Raw genomic sequence first — 18,437 nt, forward strand, 5'->3', positions numbered from 1 at the left:
TCCTGTTTGAGATCTAAATAAGTATGGCTTATAGTAGGGGGCTTTCCCACTTAAGAGATTGACTCCTTTGCTTCTGTGACGGTCTTACTTTTATACGAGTCACCGCAGTTTTCAATAGAGTTAGTTACTAGTTCATATATACTCACCAGTCCTGTGAAATGTTGCTCTTTATTCATTTGACAGGTATTCCAGAGTGCCCCCTATGTAGCAGGCATTGTATCAAGAAATGCCAAAAACAATTTGCTCAGCAAGTAGTAATTCTGCTTTATCTATGATGTGTGTGTGTATTTGTGTGTCTTACTTACCAGCCTTCGAGGCTCAGCATTTGCCTAGGGACATAGAAGGGCCAGAGAGGTTTCTTTTTTTCCTTAAGAGTTGCATAGGGATTTTAGGCTTAATTGCTTTGGACATCCTCCAAAGATTCATTAAGGAAACCTCTTAGGATGTTTCATTGCTTTCTTATAAGTTTAGTGCCCATTTATTCACTTGTTCAACAGATATTTGACTGCTTATTGGGTACACCGTGTTTGGCCTTGGAAATGGAAGGGGAGAGCAAATGCATCTCTGGCCCCTGTCTTCAGCAGAGGATACCAAATAATCACATGAATGTAAAACTGCAACAGTGACACTATTTGATTTAAGGGAAGTCACTGGAAAGACATTTGAACTAAGATCTGAAGGATGCACAGGAAAGGAAGAGTGTTCCAGTCAGAGCAAACAGCAAGGGCAAAGATGGTGGGGTTCATGGGGAGGACTGGGGATTTAGGGTACAGCTCTATGTAGAGAACAGAAAGAGTGTTGAAGAATCTGGTGGGAGAGGGGGTTGGAGAGGTGTGGTGGGCCTTGTAAGCAGTTGAGGAGTTTTTATTTTTGGAATAAGGTGAAGTCTCTATACAGTTTTACTTAGAGACTTAGGCTGGATTGCAGATGGGGATGACACAGATTGGATTTAAATAGTCTGCTTTGTATTTCTACCATTGCTTAGTATTTGTATTGTCTTCTTCCTTATTTCCTTAATGCTCCCTCGGCTTTATTGTAGTTAGAGAAGCTTCCATGTCCTACCAGCGAGATGTGTCCATTTTATTTATTTATTTAGTTGGGACAAAAGGAGCTTTAGGGATTAGTATTGGACAGTAGAGGTTAGTTGATTTGAAATATTTTTGCATCAGTATGACTGCTAGGGCGCTAACTTCTGTGACTTTTTTTTTTTTTTTAAGATTTATTTATTTACTTGAGGGAGAATGCGCGCATGAGAGCACATGGTGGGAGGGAGGGTTAGAGGAAGAGGGAGAGAGTCTTAAGCAGACCCTGCCTAATTTGGAGCTGGAGGTGGGGCTTGATCTCAGGACCTAGAGATCACAACCTGAGCTGAAACCAAGAGTTGGACGCTTAGCCAAGAGTTGGAAGCTTAACCAACTGCGCCACCAAGGTCCCCCTATGACTGTTTCTTTTTAATTGTAGTAATAAAAACACATATTATAAAACTTACCCTCTTAACCATTTTTAAGTGTATGTTCAGTAATGTTAACTATATTTACACTAGGACTTTTTTATCTTGCAAAACTAAAACTCTGTACCCATTGAACAACTCCCTATTTCTACCACCGCCCCTCCCCAGCTTCTGGTGCATTTGAGTTTTATTGCTGTAAATGCTGTTTTTTTTTTTTTTAAGATTTTATTTATTTGACAGAGAGAGAGAGAGCACAGATAGGCAGAGCGGCAGGCAGAGGGAGAGGGAGAAGCAGGCTCTCCGCCGAGCAGGGAGCCCAACGCTGGGCTCGATCCCAGGACCCTGGGATCATGGCCTGAGCCAAAGGCAGATGCTTAACTGCCTGAGCTACCCAGGCACCCCTGCTGTAAATGTTTTTTAAGAATCATTATTTGTACCACATCTTATAGTACTCATCTCAGAATGCCTTCAGACCAGTTGATTTTGGGTATTGGACTGAAAATGATTTTGAGATGGCTCAGTATTTTAAGTACAAAAAAGTATAACAAAGCATTTTCTTGGGTGGGGGAGATTTGTAAACTTTTATTTGCAGTTTCCCAATTTGTCCTAGACTTTGCATTCCTGCAGTGTTGTAGAACTAGCCTTATAGAATCCAGTTAGAATGTCCTTTGAATCTTCAGAAAATTTTTTTGTTTTATATGGGGAATTGCTGTGGGAAGTAAAGTTCATTTTCATGCAAATACTACTGAGCACATGCACAAGTCAGACTGTGAGTGGGCCTGGCATGGTTCCATAGATCCCTCTGAGGTCCAGCCATCTGTGCCATTACTGGTGATGTCAGGGAGACAGCCAGAATTCTTGTTGTCTTTATTAAATGGAGGGTGGTGGAGCTGCACGAGATCCTCCTTTGTGTCACATTATGGGACATAGAAGGATCTGACAAGGACTTTTCAGATAGCATTTTATTTTGGAACCATAGCAAGAACTTGATGCCCCAAGTTGTAATTATGCGATTAAGTCTCACATTGAGGCTGGAAGTGGTCAGGTTTAGTCAACTGTTAGTACAAAGAACTTATTTTTCGAGTTTCTTTTTTATTGTGGTAAAATTTACTGTCTTAACCATTTTTAAGTGTATGGTTCAGAGGTATTAATTACTTTCGTAATGTGTAAACATCACCACGGTCCATCTCCATAACTATTTTTCATCTTTTTTTAAGATTTTATTTATTTGACAGAGAGCAAGAAAGCACATGCTGGGGGACCTGCAGAGGGAGAGGGAGAAGTAGGCTCCCTGGGGAGCCTGATGCACGGCTCGATCCCAGGACCCTGAGATCATGACCTGAGCCAAAGGCAAACGCTTAACCGACTGAGCCACCCAGGCGCCCCCATAACTATTTTTCATCTTGTAAAACTGAAATTCTATGTGCATTAAACAACTTTGTATTACCTCTCCCCAGCTTCTGGCAACCACTATTCTACCTTCTGTCTCTACAATTTTGAGTACTCTGAGTACCTCAGAAGTAGAATTATACAGTATTTATCTTTTTATGACTGGCTTATTTCATTTAGCATAATATTCTTAAGGTTCATCCATATCGTAGCATATGTCAGAATTTTCTCCTTTTTAAAGGCTGAATAATATCCCATTATATGTATATACCACATTTTGCCTTTCTGTTCATCTCTTGATGAACACTTGGGCTGCTTCCACATTTTAGCCATTGTGAGTGATGCTGCTATGAACATGGGAGTACCATCCAACTACTTTTTTTTTTTTTAAGATTTTATTTATTATCTGGCAGAGAGAGAGAGAACAAGCGGGGAAGTGGCAGGCAGAGGGAGAGGGAGAAACAGATTCCCCGCAGAGCAGGGAGCCCAATGTGGGGCTCCATTCCAGGACCCTGCGATCATGACCTGAGCCGAAGGCAGATGTTGAACCGGCTGAGCCACCCAGGCGCCCCAACATCCAAATACTTTTAATTCCTTTCTTACATTCTAATACAGCTGCCTCTGGGACCCACTAATGTCGGCAGACAAGAGACAGTGTTCACAGTGGCAGGGAAGGCCTTTAATGGGCCCAAAGTACAGTGAAAATGTCACTGATGACACCTGGGGCTGATAAGGGCTGATGGAGGTACCTTGCCTCAGAAAATGCCTTCTAATTAGAAAAGAAAGAAGAGGATGGAGGCTATTATTTCTGGAGCCCTCTCCCCTCCTGTGTCAAATAATTCACATGCCGTATGCCATTTAATACCAATTGTTGTCCAGTGAGAAAGATGGTTTGACTCTTGTACTGATAAGAAAACTAGGCTCAGGGAGTTTACTTCAAGTCGAGGCAATATGTGGGAGGACCAAAGTATGCACCCATGTCTGTCTGATTCCAGAGCCCATATTCCTTCCACAGCACCGCATCATGCTACTTCTTTGAATCAGGTTCTGATTTCAGCATAAATGCTGGGCACAAGCATATCAACATAAATACCATAGGGACTGTATAGAAAAGGGCAAGTAATGAAGTAGGCTGATACAGTAGGAAGTTTAAAAAAAATCTTTAAAATGAAGGAAAATATTGTTGGGGTATCTGGTAGAATGGAGAGCTTGGGTACCCAAACCAGGAGGAGGCAGAAAATCATATGATGCTAACTGAGGAACTCTGCTCTTTAGGTTCCTCGGCAGGTTTCCTTTGATAAAATTGGATTGTTTCTAAGTCCCCTTAGGCTTTGATGAGGAAGAGACGTTTGTAGTGATTGTCTAGGTGCTAGGAGGAATTCAGAGAAAGGCCCCAGACATTTCTCTTTAACTTCTCATTTAGAGAGCATTTCTCCACATGGGAAACAGTTGCTTCTTTCTCTTTGCCATGGTCGGCTTTAATCTGTTTTAAAGGATTGAATGTGAAACTATAGCAGCAGTTACGATACCAGGGAGGAGATAATAGCACATTATTATTTTTATTTAATCCTACTTAAAATAAAAGCAACAATTGACATGGTTTGTTATTTTTAGTTACTTTAAGTCTTTTTTGTTTTTTAAAGATTTTACTTATTTATTTGACAGAGAGAGACACAGTGAGAGGGGGAACACAAGCAGGGGGAGTGGGAGAGGGAGAAGCAGGCTTCCCGGGGAGGAGGGAGCCCTATGTGGGGCTCGATCCCAGGATCCTGGGATCACGACCCGAGCCGAAGGCAGACGCTTAACGACTGAGCCACCCAGGTGCCCCTGTTTTAAGTTTTTTAAATGAAAAAATAAATTTGAGTTGTTCAGAGCTCTTTTGCTCCATTAAGACATTTGTTTTCTTTATGATTTACTGAATTTTGCCAGTTTAAATCAGTCTTTATTAATAGTTTGGAAGTAAGGATGCCCTCTAAATTTTATGACTAAAATGCACGGTATTAATAGGGAATAATTTTACATTAATTATTTAGGGCCCAATTTGTATTTGAAGGATTATTAATTACTGGTTAAGACTATATTTTTTAAAAGCTGATGTACTGAGGAATAGTTGACATATTATAAGCTGTGTGTATTTAAGGTGTACAGTTAAAAACAATTTTTTTTTAAAGCTTTTTAAGTATTCTCTACACCCACTTTGGGGCTTGAACCCATAACCCTGAAGTCAGGAGTTGCACATTCCACTGACAGATCCAGCCAGGTGCCCCCAATTTGGTAAGTTTTGACATGTGTATGTAGTCATCATCACAAACAAGATTGTGAATATATCCATCACTCCCAAAGCTTTCCTCATATCCCTGGCTCCTTGGCCCCCATCCCACATAACCATTGATCTTTCTGTCACTATGTTAATTTTTTTTTTTTTAAGATTTTTTACTTATTTATTTGAGAGACAGAATGAGATAGAGAGAGAGCATGAGAGGGGAGAAGGTCAGAGGGAGAAGCAGACTCCCTGCTGAGCAGGGAGCCCGATGTGGGACTCGATCCCGGGACTCCAAGATCATGACCTGAGCCGAAGGCAGTCGCTTAACCAACTGAGCCACCCAGGCGCCCTGTCACTATGTTAATTTCCACTTCCTAGAATTTCCTAGAATTTTATATAAATGGAATCATACAGTATGTAGTTATTGTTCTTTGACTCAGCATAATTATTTTGAGATTCATTTGTGTTTTAGTGCATCAGTAGTTGATTCTTCTTTAATGCTAGTAATACTCCTTTGTATGAGTGTATCGCACAGTTTACTAAATCATTCACTTATTGATGGACATATTGGTTGTTTCCAGTAACAAAGAAGGCTGCTATGAAAATTTGTGTATAAGTCTTCGTGTTGACGTATACTTTTATTTCTCTTTATATGGTATGGTTAACTTTGAAAGAAACTGTCAGAGTTTTCCAGGTACTATTTAGCATTCCCACCAGCAGTGTATAAGAGGTCCAGTTCTTCCACATCCTTGTCAGCACTTGGTATGGTCAGTCTTTTTAACTTGAGACATTCTAATAGATGTGTAGTGATATCTCATGGTGGTGGTGATTTGTCTTTCTCTAATGACTAGTGATGCTGAGTATCTTTTCATGAACTTATTTGTTTTCCATATAGCTTCTTTGGTGAAGTGTCTAAATCTTTAGTCCATTTTTAAAAAATATTTTATTTATTTGTCAGAGAGAGTGAGAGAGCGAGCACAAGCAGGGGGAATGGCAGGCAGAGGCAGAGCGAGAAGCAGGCTCCCCACTGAGCAAGGAGCCCAATGCGGGACTCGATTCCAGGACCCTGGGATCATGACCTGAGCCGAAGGCAGACACTTAACTGACTGAGCCACCCAGGCATCCCTCTTTTGTCCATTTTTAATTGGGTTCTGTGTTTTCTTATTACTGAGTTTTAGAAGTTCTTTATAAATTCTGGATGTCAATTCTTTTTCAGCCATAGGATTTGTAGATATTTTTCCTAGTCTCTTTATTCTTTTATAAGTGTCTTTTGAAGAGCAAAACCTCTTAATTTTGATAAAGTCCAAATTATAATTTTTTTATTTTATTGATGTTTTTGTTGCTTTACCTAAGAAATCTTTTCCTGGTTAATACCACTGAAATATTCTCCTGTGTTCTAGGAGTTTTTGTTTTAGGTTTTAGATTTAGATCTATGATCCACTTTGAGTTATTTTTATGTATAGTAAAAAGTATAAAGTTCATTTTTTCACATGTAGAATCCAATTGTTCTAGAATCATTTGTTGAAAAGACTATTCCTTCAATAAATTGCCTTCTAAGTAGGTTGAAAATCTTATATATGTGTTCTATTTCTGGATTCTTTTCTGTTCCATTGATCTATTTGGCTTGATGCCAATACTACATTGATTTGATGACTATAGTTTTATAATAAGACTTGAAGTCAGATGGGATAAGTCCTCCAGCTTTGCTGTTCTATTTCCAGATTTTGGCTCTTTGAGGTCTTTTTCATTTCTATATTAATTTTAGAGTCAGCTTGTCAGCTTTTCCAAAAAGTCTGCTTGAGAATTTGAGATTGTATTGTATCTATAGATCAGTTTGAGGAGAATTACCATCTTTTTTTTTTTTTTTAAGATTTATTTATTTATTTGAGAGAGAGAGAACATGTGTGCTTGCTAATGCAAGTAGGGAAGGGGCTGAGGGAGAGAATATCCAAGCAGACTCCCCCTGAGCGTGGGGTCGGATGCGGGGCTGGATCCCACGACCCATGAGATCAGGACCTGAGCCAAAACTAAGAGTCAGACGCTTAACTGACTGAGCCACCCAGGTGCCCTGAGGAGGATTACCGTCTGAACGATATTGTGTCTTCCAATCTATGTATATGCTATAGTCTCCATTTAGTTAGATTTTCTTTTATTTCTCTCAGCAATATTTTGTAGTTTTCACTGGGCAAATCTTGTACATCTTTTGCCATTGTTATCCCTATGTATTTCATATGTTATTTTCTAATTTATTATTTTTTTAATTGAAGTATAGTTGACATACAGTGTTATGTGAGTTTCAGGTGTATAGCATAGCGTAGTTTGTATTTTTTGATGCTCTTGAAATAGTGGTTTTTCAAATTTTTATCTTTGATGTTGCCACCGTATAGAAATATGATTGATTTTTTGTACATTGATCTTCTCTGTCAACTAGGTTATGCTCACTCATTCCATTGGCTTTTTTTTTTTTTAAGATTTTATTTATTTGAAACAGAGAGAGAGAGTACAAGAGGTGGTAGGGTGAGAGGGAGAAGCAGACTCCCTGCCGAGCAGAGAGCCCGATGTGGGACTCGATCCCAGGACTCCAGGATCATGACTTGAGCTGAAGGCAGTCGCTTAACCAACTGAGCCACCCACGCGCCCTCCATTCGCTTTTTAAAAATAGATTCCATTGGATTTTTTATATAAAGATTATGTCACCTGTGAATACAGTTTTACTTCTTCCTTTCCAATCTTCTATTTTTTTTCATATTGCACTGGATATATTTCCCAGTACGGTGTTAAATAGAAGTGGTGAGAGCAGACATATTTGTCTTGTTCTGATCTTAGGAAGAAAGCTCTCAGTCTTTCACCATTAGGTATGATGATAGCTGTAGACTTTTTATATATGCCCTTTGTCAGTGGGGAAGTTTCCTTCTATTCCTAGTTTGCTGAGCGTTTTTTTCAGAAATGAAGTTGGATTTTCACAAGTGCTTTTTCTGAGTCTACTGAGGTGATCATATGGTTTTTCATTTTTAGTTTAATATGGTGAATTACGTTTATTTTCAGATATTAGAACTAACATTGCATTCTTGAAATAAACCCTACTTAGTCCTGATGTATTCTTTTTTTAAATATTGTTGGAATTGTAAAATTTTGTTAAAAAAATTTTTTAAAGATTTTTGTAGAGTGGGAAAGCTGTAGAGAGGGACACAGCAAGAGAGGGAACACAAGCAGGGGGAGTGGGAGAGGGAGAAGCAGGCTCCCTGCAGCCCGATGCGGGGCTTGATCCCAGGACCCTGGGACCATGACCTGAGTTGAAGGCAGACGCTTAACAACTGAGCCACCCAGGCACCCCCAAAATTTTATTTTTAAAGATTTTATTTATTGATTTGACAGAGAAGAGAGAGCAAGCACAAGCAAGCCTTGTCTCCAGGCAAAGGGAGAGGGAGTAGCAGACTCCCCACTGAGCATGGAGCCTGATGCAGGGCTCGATCCCAGAACTCTGGGATCATGACCTGAGTCGAAGGCAGACATTTAACTGACTGAGCCACCCAGGCACCTCTCTTGTAAGGATTTTGATTCACTGTCTTCTACCTTGCTTGTGTCTGACAAGAGATCTGATATCCTTATCTCTATTTCTCTATAACTTAATGTGTCTTTTTTTCTTTGCTGCCTTTTACAATTTTCCTTTTCAACTACTTTGAAGCAATTTAACTATCATGTGTCTTTGTATAGTTTTCCTTTTTGTGTGATTTGTGTCATTGAAAATCTTAGATTTGTGTTTCTATAGTTTTTATCAAATGTGGAAAACTTTTGGCTGTTATTTTTTCAAATATTTTTTCTTTCTCCACTTCCCCTCCCCACTTTACAGATTTTTAATTACACATATATTAGGTTGCTTGAAGTTGTCTCCTAGCTCACTGATGCTCTCTTAAAATTTTGTCTTTTTTCTTTGTTTTTCGTTTTGGATAGTTCCTATTGCTTTATCTTCAGGTTTGTTAATTTTTTCTTTAGTAGTGTCTAATCTGGTGTTAGTCCCATCCAAGGTATTTTTCATCTCAGGCATCATAGTTTTTTATCTCTAGACCCTGAGATCACTCTCTGAGCCAAAACCAAGAGTTGGATGCTTAATTGACTGTGCCACCCGGGTGCCTCAATATCTTTGATGTCTCTTAACCCGTTCAATCTTTCCTCTTTTTGAACATATGGAATACAGTTCTAATAACTACTACTTTACTGTCTTTTTTTGTTATTTCCATACATTTCTACATTGTCTTTCTCTGTCTTTTTCTTTCTCTTTTTCTGTCTCACACACCCTATTTATTAAAGAAAATAATGTGGAGCGCCTGGGTGGCTCAGTTGGTTGAGCATCCGACTCTTGATTTCGGCTCAGGTCACGATCTCAAGGTTGTGGGATCAAGCCCCGCGTCAGATTCTGCACTCAGTGCAGAGTCTGCTTGTCCCTCTCTCTCTGCTCCTCCCCCTGCTCTCTCTCTGTCTCTAAAATAAATAAAATCTTAAAAAAATAAAGTAATGCAAGATATTTAATAATTTATTTTGTATGTTTGGAAACAGGCTTGTGAAAGGTAGTTTGGTTTGGTCAGGGTTAGATAATGTTCAGATTTAAATCTAGGTTTTTCACAACTTCTGCTCTTTCTGTTACTCCTGCCTCAATAGGAGGAATAAGACAAATACAGAACTAAAAAATAGTAGGGAAGGCGCCATAATAGAGAAGAATTATGCAAAATCATAAGGGAGTATGTAGATTAAAAAGACTTCTAAGGATGCAGGAAGCTTTTGGGATGAAACCTGAAGGACAGGTAAGATTTTGCAGGTTCTTTTTTTAAAAATTTTATTTATTTATTTATTTGACAGAGAGAGAGAGAGAGCACAAGTAGGGGGAGCAGCAGCAGAGGGAGAGATAGAAGCAGGTTCCCCGCTGAGCAAGGAGCTCAATGCGGGCTGGGCTCGATGCGGGGCTCCATCCCAGGACTTGGGATCATGACCTGAGCCAAAGGCAGAGCTTAACCGACTGAGCCACCCAGACACCCTGAGATTTTGCAGGTGGTTCTAATGAGGGTGAAGCATTTGAGGAGAAGAGGAGTGTATTGCAATGTGTGGGTTTGGAAGATTGGGGCATGGGTTTAGCTGAATTGGGTTTGAATATGGAAACCAGATGACTAGGGAGGTTGGACTGAATTGTTGAGTATTTTTGATGTCTGGCTTTAACACCACTTTTTAATATATCTTGTCTCCAGCTGCTGCATGCCTCTGACACAGGGATGGTGTCTTTTAAAATTTCTTTTCATTACTTAGTACAGTCTTATATATAATTCACAGGTTTATTGATTGATTAATAACATTTTCTTACTCTAATACCCTTGGTTCTACTTTATTATTACTTGTGATTGCACTGTTTCTTATATAAGAAGTCTTAAATCTTGTATTCATAAAATTCCTTCCAAAGAAGTCAGCATACTTTGTGCTAATTCATTTATCGATTGTCTCAGCAGTCAGCTTGCCATACGCAAAGAGTATCCCACTTCCTCAGGCATCCAGAATCCTGCTTCAACTTAAGGGTCATTGTGTAATCTTGTACTGTTCTAATGAAAGGAATGCTCAGATGATAGTGTTGTGGGCAGAGCCCAGGCCTGTTTCCCTGGGACTTTTTTAGTTCTGGCTGGTAGGGAGGAGTACATGTGGCACTGTCCTTGAACTCACAAGCGCCCACTACATGCAGAATTGGCTCTGACACCGCAAGTGCTCAACTGGACTCACTCTCATCTTTGTACAGTATCTAAATCGGGAGCTGAAGTTTCAACCACGGTTTCATTGAATTTCAGTCAATGAAAAACTAATTAATGGAAAAATGTCTTACTGTTCACACTGCATCATTCTTCCTGCAATGCTTTTAATTTTCTTAAAGATTTTATTTATTTGAGAGAGAATGAGATAGAGATTGAGAGCATGAGAGGGAGATAGAGCATAAGAGGCGGGGAGGGTCAGAGGGAGAAGCAAACTCCCTGCCGAGCAGGGAGCCTGGTGCGGGACTTGATCCCAGGACTCCAGGATCATGACCTGAGCCGAAGGCAGTCGCTTAACCAACTGAGCCACCCAGGCGCCCCGCTTTTAATTTTCTTATGCAAACTTTTTTACCCTGGAGTTCTGGCAAGTGCCCTCTTTGCTGGAGCTCCCGGAAGTGACTGCTAGTGGTTCTCAGTGAGTTTGATCAAAGAGTGCGTGGCCCTTCGCTGTAAACTCTCCCTATACCCATGAATCTCCTTGCTAATGCAACTTCAGAAGAAAAGATGAAAATCAAGGATTTTGCTAACTCCTAAAAGGTATCTACTTAGAAGAAGATGACAGAACCAAGCAGATTTTCAGTGGCAGACTTTGAATCTAGAATTAAGAGACCATATATGTCTTTACATGCAATCTGTACAGTGTTTTTTTGTTTTACTTTTTTATTTGAGTATAGTTGGCACACAATGTGACATTAGTTTCAAGTGTACAACATAATGATCCAATTTCTTTATACGTTGTGCTATGCTCACCACGAGTGCAGCTACCATCTGTTACCGTAACAAAGCTGTTACGAGATCATTGGCTGTATGCTGTGCCTTTTAAAAAAAATTTTATTTTATGTTATGCTAGTCACCATACATTAATTACATCATTAGTTTTTTTTCAAAATATAACCTTATATTTGATGTACAAAAATGTAATGTTATATCTCTATATCTGAATTTTTTTCCTTTTTTTTTTTCAATACGTGCCCTCTTTAATACCCATCACCAGGCTAACCCATCCCCCCACCCCCCTCCCCTCTAGAACCCTCAGTTTGTTTCTCAGAGTACATCGTCTCTCATGGTTCGTCTCCCCCTCCGATTTCCCTGCCTTCGTTTTTCCCTCCCTACTATCTTCTTTTTCTTTTTTTTTGTTAACATAGAATGTATTATTTGTTTCAGAGGTACAGGTCTGTGATTTTTTTTTTAATATTTTATTTATTCATGAGAGACAGAGGGAGAGAGAGAGGGAGAGAGAGAGAGAAGCAGAGGGAGAAGCAGGCTCCCAAGGAGCAGGGAGCCCGATGCGGGACTCGATCCCAGGACCCTGGGATCATGACCTGAGCCGAAGGCAGACGCTCAACCATCTGAGCCACCCAGGCGCCCAGGTCTGTGATTCAACAGTCTTGCACAACTCACAGCTCTCACCATAGCACATACCCTCCCCAATGTCTATCACGCAGCCACCCCATCCCTCCCCACCCCACTTCACACAGGCATGGTATTATTCTTATGTGCAGTCAGGATAAAGAACCCCAAAACCATACCTATTTGAAGAATGGGGAGTGTCCGGGCGGCCAAAGGTAAAGTAGAAGGGGAAAGACAGGAAAAATGAGCCACCTTCAAGGACTTCTACCCACTCACTAAGGTATGGCCCTCAGAGATGGGTTCTGATCCCACCCCACTCCACTCCAGCAACCCTCCGTTTGTTTCCTGAGACTAAGAATTCCTCCTATCAGTGAGGTCCTATGATACATGTCTTTCTCTGATTGGCTTATTGTGCTGTGCCTTTTTAATCCCACATTGTTTGTTTGTTTTTAAATTATGGTCTTTTATTATATACTGAGAAGTTATAAAATAAGGTATGAGAAATATATGTAAGGTATACAGAATTAACAGGACAATGAGTATCCATGTAACAAGCACCCAGTGTAGGAAAAGATGTTGTCATTGCTGTTGAAGGTCTGTGTTCTGGTTTTAATCCTACCCCTTTTCCCTTTCAGAGGTAACCTGAGTTTTGTATTTTCTTTATACTTTAACCACATCCTTTGTATCCTTAAACTGTTTTTTAATTTTGCATGTTTTTGAAATTTGTAGAATGGAATCACAATACAGATATTTTTCAGTGATTTGCTTCTCCCTAGAACATTATGTGTGTCTGCTCTGGTCACATTGTGACAATAATGAATCCTGGCCTGCTTGTACTTAGGAACATAAATTTATTTCTTAATAATTTTCCTCACAGTCTCATAAAGAATAAGATTCATATGTTTCTGCCTTTTAGAAATAAAAAAAAGGTAATGCTTTCTGACTGGATACAAATAAGCCAGTTTCCTTTAAGGCCTTCCATCTCCATGTGCTCCAGAACCCATCTCTGAGGGCCATACCTTAGTGAGTGGGTAGAAGTCCTTGAAGATGGCTCATTTTTCCTGTCTTTCCCCTTCTACTTTACCTTGGGCAGCCCGGACACTCCCCATTCTTCAAATAGGTATGGTTTTGGGGTTCTTTATCCTGACTGCACATAAGAATAATAACCATGCCTGTGTGAAGACTGGCCAATTAAATTTCAGTATTTCTTTTTTTGACTGTTCCTATCTTTTGTCTGTTCTTTTTTGTTTGTTTGTTTGTTTGTTTAACTTTGTTTTAATTGGGTTGCTTCTTTCATATTGATTTGTAGGTCTTGACATCTTGACATATTCTGTATATAAATCCTTGGATTTTTTTTTAAAGATTTATTTATTTGAGAGAGACAGAGAGTGAGAGCAGGAGCACAGAGGGAGAGTGAGAGGGAGAAGCAGACTCCCCGCAGAGCAGAGAGCCTGACTCAGGGCTCCATCCCTGGACCCTCAGGAGGTTATGACCTGAGCCGAAGGGAGACACTTAACTGACTGAACCACCCAGGTGCCCCTTAATCTTTGAATTCTTATATGTTGCCAGTATTTTCTCTAAGTCTATTGTTTTGTCTTTATTTATGGCTTCTTTGGTATATGGAAGTTTTATTTTTAAAAATTTGAGTCTCTTTATGGTTTCTGCATTTTTTTGTCTTAACTAAGAAGATTTTCATTACCCATTTATTTTAAGCAATTTTCCCCCTATATTTTCTCTTAATCTAACATTTAGCTCTTTAAGCCAACTACAGTCTTATTTTTTATGTATAGTAATAGGGATCTAACTATTTTTCTCTAAATAGCCAGTTGTGCCATTATCTTGATTGATTGATTGAAGTGAACATAACCTCAAGATTTTTTTTTTTTAAAGATTTTATTTATTTATTTGACAGAGAGAGACACAGTGAGAGAGGGAACACAAGCAGGGGGAGTGGGAGAGGGAGAAGCAGGCTTCCCATGGAGCAGGTAGCCCGATGTGGGGCTCGATCCCAGGATCCTGGGATCACCACCTGAGCCAAAGGCAGATGCTTAACAACTGAGCCACCCAGGCGCCCCTTCTACACTTTTTTTTTTCCAAAGATTTTATTTATTTATTTGACAGATAGATAGCACAAGTAGGCAGAGTGGCAGGCAGAGGGAGAGGGAGAAGCAGGCTCCCCAGTATCATGACCTGAGCTGAAGGCAGCCGCTTAACCGACTGAGCCACCCAGGCGCCCCTTCTAAACTGTTTTAAATAATAAAATTATTAAATAAAATAATTTTCTAAAAGTCTTTTTCTAGACTATTTTCTTATATGTCTTTACCTATTTCAAGTAAATGTCATATTCCTTTTTAAAAGTTATTTTAAAAATTTTAATTCTGGTATAGTTAACATGCAGTGTTATTTTAGTTTCAGGTATACAATATAGTGATTCAATAATTCTGTATATTACTCAGTGCTCATCAAGGTAAGGGTACTGAATATCATACTCTTTTAATAACCATTATTTCATAGTATGTTTTTCAATCTGATAGAGCAAATCTTGTTACTCTTTTCTTTGCAAATATTTTCCATCTTTCTGTACATTTTTCTCTTCCATTTGATACTTAAATATTTTTTTACTGTTGTGAAATTCACATATCATAAAATTAACCATTTTAAAGGGAACAATTCAGTGGCATTTGGTACATTCACAGTGTTGTACAGTCATCATCTCTAATTCCAAAAGAAAGCCCCATACCTATTCAGTAGTTGCTCCCTATTCCTTCTCCCTGTCCTCTGGCAACCACCAATCTCTGTTATGTCTCTGTGCATTTACCTATTCTGGATATTTCATATACGTGGAATCATATGTGACCTTGTGTCTGTTTGGTTTTTTTCACTTAGTATAATGTTTTTAAGATTCATCCATCTTGTAGCATGGGTTCCTTCTTTCAGATACACTCATTATTTATGGCTTAAAAAGATTCCATTTTATGTATATGCCACTATTTATCCATTGAGGGACATTTGGGTTGTTTCCACCTTTTGGCTATTATGAATAGTTCTGCTATGAACATGTGTGTATAAGTATTTGTTTGGATAATTATTTTCAACTCTTTGGGCATATGCCTAGAACTGGAGTTGCTGGGTCATATGGTAATCCCATGTTTAACTTTTTGAGGAACTTCCAGTCTGTTTTCCATAGTGGCTGAATCATTTTACATATCTACCAGGAATTTATGAAAGTCCCACTTTCTCCACATCCTTGCCAATATTTATTATTTTCTGGTTTGTGTTTTGTTTTGTTATAGCCTTCTGAGTGAGTGTGAAGGGAACCTCATTGTGGTTTTGATTTACATTTTCTTGATGGCTAATGATGTTGAACATGTTTTCATGAATTTTTTGGCCATGAATATATCGTCTTTGGAGTAATGTCTATTTGCATCCTTTGCCTTTTTTCTTCCATTTGATTGTTAAGATGAGATTGTCAATTTCTATAAAAAAGTCATGATTTGAATTTAATTGTGGTTACATTGTAATTTTTTAATTAATTTACAGCTGACATCTTTATAATTTTGTGTCTTTCTGGTCTAGAGCAGGGTTTGTTTCTTTGTTTAGGTCTTCTGTGTTTTAAAAAAATAATTTAAAAATTTAATTTAGAACTTGTATCAGTCTTATTAATTTTATCCTCAGGCATTTTGTGATTTTGGTTACTACTTAGAATTAATCTTTCTTTCTGTCTTGTTTTTAGATTGTTGTGGGCATATAGGAACGTTAGTGATAACTTATTTGTTTATTTGGATCTACCCTTTCTGCATTCTTGCTGAAATCATGAGTCTTAATAAATTGTGAGTATATCCTTTGAGATTTTCTAGATAGATAGTCATATTATCTGTAATATTGAAAACCTAGTCTCTTTTCCAGTATTTCTTCTTCTTACCAACTTTTTTGATTACATCGGCGAGGACCTCTCTGGTACAGTGTTGAGTTGTTGGTGATATCCTTTCTGAACTTTAACATTACACCATTAAGTACAATGTTTACTGTTTCTGACTTATTTTTAAAAAATAATTTATTTATTTGAGAGAGAGAGGGCACAAGTTGGGGGGAGGGCAGAGAGAGGGAGAAGCAGACTCCCTGCTCAGCAGGGCACCCCTCATCTTTTTCTGTACTTTGGAGTAGTTTACCTAACATGGGAAGCAAGATATTTGCTTTTATATTTGTTTATGATATGATATGGTGTGTGTTCAATACTTACATATTTTAATTTTTTGCAGTTGAATCTATTAATCTTTTTATCATTTCATATTTTGTGGTCACTTCTTTAATCCATCAGATTTGGTGTGGGGCAGTCCATTTCCTTCCCCTATGTAGTTGACCATTGTTCCACCACCATTTAGTGAGAAATCTATCTTTATTCCACTGATCTGAATTGACACCTTACTCCTACATTATTTACAAAGTTAGATGTGTTTCTTAGCTTTATTATTTATTTATCTTTGCTGCTTCCTTTTTTTTTTAAGATTTTATTTATTTATTTGACAGAAAGAGAGCAAGCACAAGCAGGGGGAGCGGCAGGCAGAGGGAGAGGGAGAAGCAGGCTCCCCGCAGAGCAGGGAGCCCAATGCGGGGCTTGATCCCAGGACCCTGGGATCATGACCTGAGCTGAAGGCAGACACTTAACCAACTGAGCCACCCAGGCGCCCCTTGTCTTGCTTCTTAACTGAGGTTATTTCTTGTATATTGAAGACCTGGAGCTTATAGGCAGAAGCACTTCTGTCTATAGAGTGAAAAACTGTCTTGGCTTTCACAGAGGATATATGGCACAGGGGATCCACTGGAAGACATGGATTAGCTGATAGTGGTTTAGAAATGGCTGGAGTTTGAAATGGGGGCTACTGTGAGAGGCCTGGACTAAAAATGGATGGATTAATGTGGGTGTACTCTCGAGTGAGTGTCACTGACTAAGAACTTGGAATTCCTGGGAGAGGGAAGCCTCATGAAGTGGAGAGATGGTCCTGAGGGCTGCACAAGAACTCACACTGAGTCTCTTGGAACTGATTAAAGGGATTTTGGCTCCTAGCAGGATGGAGATTCTGAGCTGGAAGGAACCTTAGATCCTCATCTGTTATAACTGACTTAGACTTGTGTAAAGTATTTGAGGCCTTGGGGAACTGGAAGACATTTTTGAATCTACTTTTTAGCTTTTGGCTTCTGAAGTGAAGGTTGGACTAGAGACTGAGACACAGCAAATCAGAGAACAAATATGGTGCTCAGTGGGGAGAATTGGAGAATGTGTTTGGAGAAGCTTATTAGAGACGCATAGTCATATTCCTGGGACAGTTTTTTAGATATTTAAAAAATAGTTATATATGACTTAGGTAAAGAATTAAAAATAGAATCAAGTTTTTTATTGCCCAGTTTTCTAATTTAGTATTAGTGGGATATAATAAGGCTGTTAATTTTTGTATATTGTATTTGGATATTGGATACTACTGAACTCATTCTAATACTTTTTCACTTGATTGTGCTGGATTTTCTAAGTAGCAAGGATTTCATTTATAATTGATCTTTTGGCTCTTTTCTAATGTTTATATGGTCTTGGTTATAGCAATGACTAGTGCCTTTAGAATGATATTAAATAACACTATAACAGCTGGCATCCTTTTCCTACTCTTGAAGTTAATAGGAATGCTTCTAGTGTTTCATGATTATAAGTTTTTTTTTGTTTTAACTTTTTTCCTTTTTAAACTTTATTTTTAAATTAAGCTTTTTACTTTGAGATACTTGTAGATTCACATGCAGTTGTAAGAAAAAATACAGAGAGATCCTGTGGATATTTCACCCAGTTTCCTCATGTGTAACTATAATATCACAACTAGGAAATTGATGTCAATACAATCCACCCATCTTATTTTGCTTTCATTAGTTTTAGTTGTACTGGTGTGTGTGTGTATTCTATCACATCTGTAGATCTGTGTGACCACCAGTGCAGTCAAGATACAAAATAGGTCCTGCACAAGAATCTCCTGGGCTACCCTTTCATAGCTACAGCCATCTCCCTCCCTCTCTGCCTTCTGAACCCTTGGCAACCCTGACACTCTCCTCTATCTCTCTGATTTGTCATTTCAAGAATACTATAAATGGAACCATACAGTATGTAACCTTTGAGATTGCTTCACTCCACATAATTCCCTTGCAGCATATCCAGGTTATTGTA

The 18,437-nt window shown here is 38.8% G+C and overlaps 1 protein-coding gene across 6 annotated transcripts in view; it reads left to right on the plus strand.

Annotated features, from left to right (window-relative positions):
- DIS3L2 (DIS3 like 3'-5' exoribonuclease 2) overlaps positions 1-18,437 on the plus strand; it is a 437,114-nt gene that overhangs the window by 82,535 nt on the left and 336,142 nt on the right. The window contains exon 1 of one of the 6 annotated variants that reach the window (XM_027588751.2): positions 16,008-16,065. The exons of the other annotated variants lie outside the window; for them this stretch is intronic. The gene's annotated coding sequence lies outside the window, so the exon portion shown is untranslated. Of the gene's footprint in view, positions 1-16,007; positions 16,066-18,437 lie in introns of those variants that run through there. 6 annotated transcript variants of the gene reach the window in all.

This window comes from Zalophus californianus, chromosome 3, assembly GCF_009762305.2.
Source record: "Zalophus californianus isolate mZalCal1 chromosome 3, mZalCal1.pri.v2, whole genome shotgun sequence".
NCBI classification, from domain to species: domain Eukaryota; kingdom Metazoa; phylum Chordata; class Mammalia; order Carnivora; family Otariidae; genus Zalophus; species Zalophus californianus.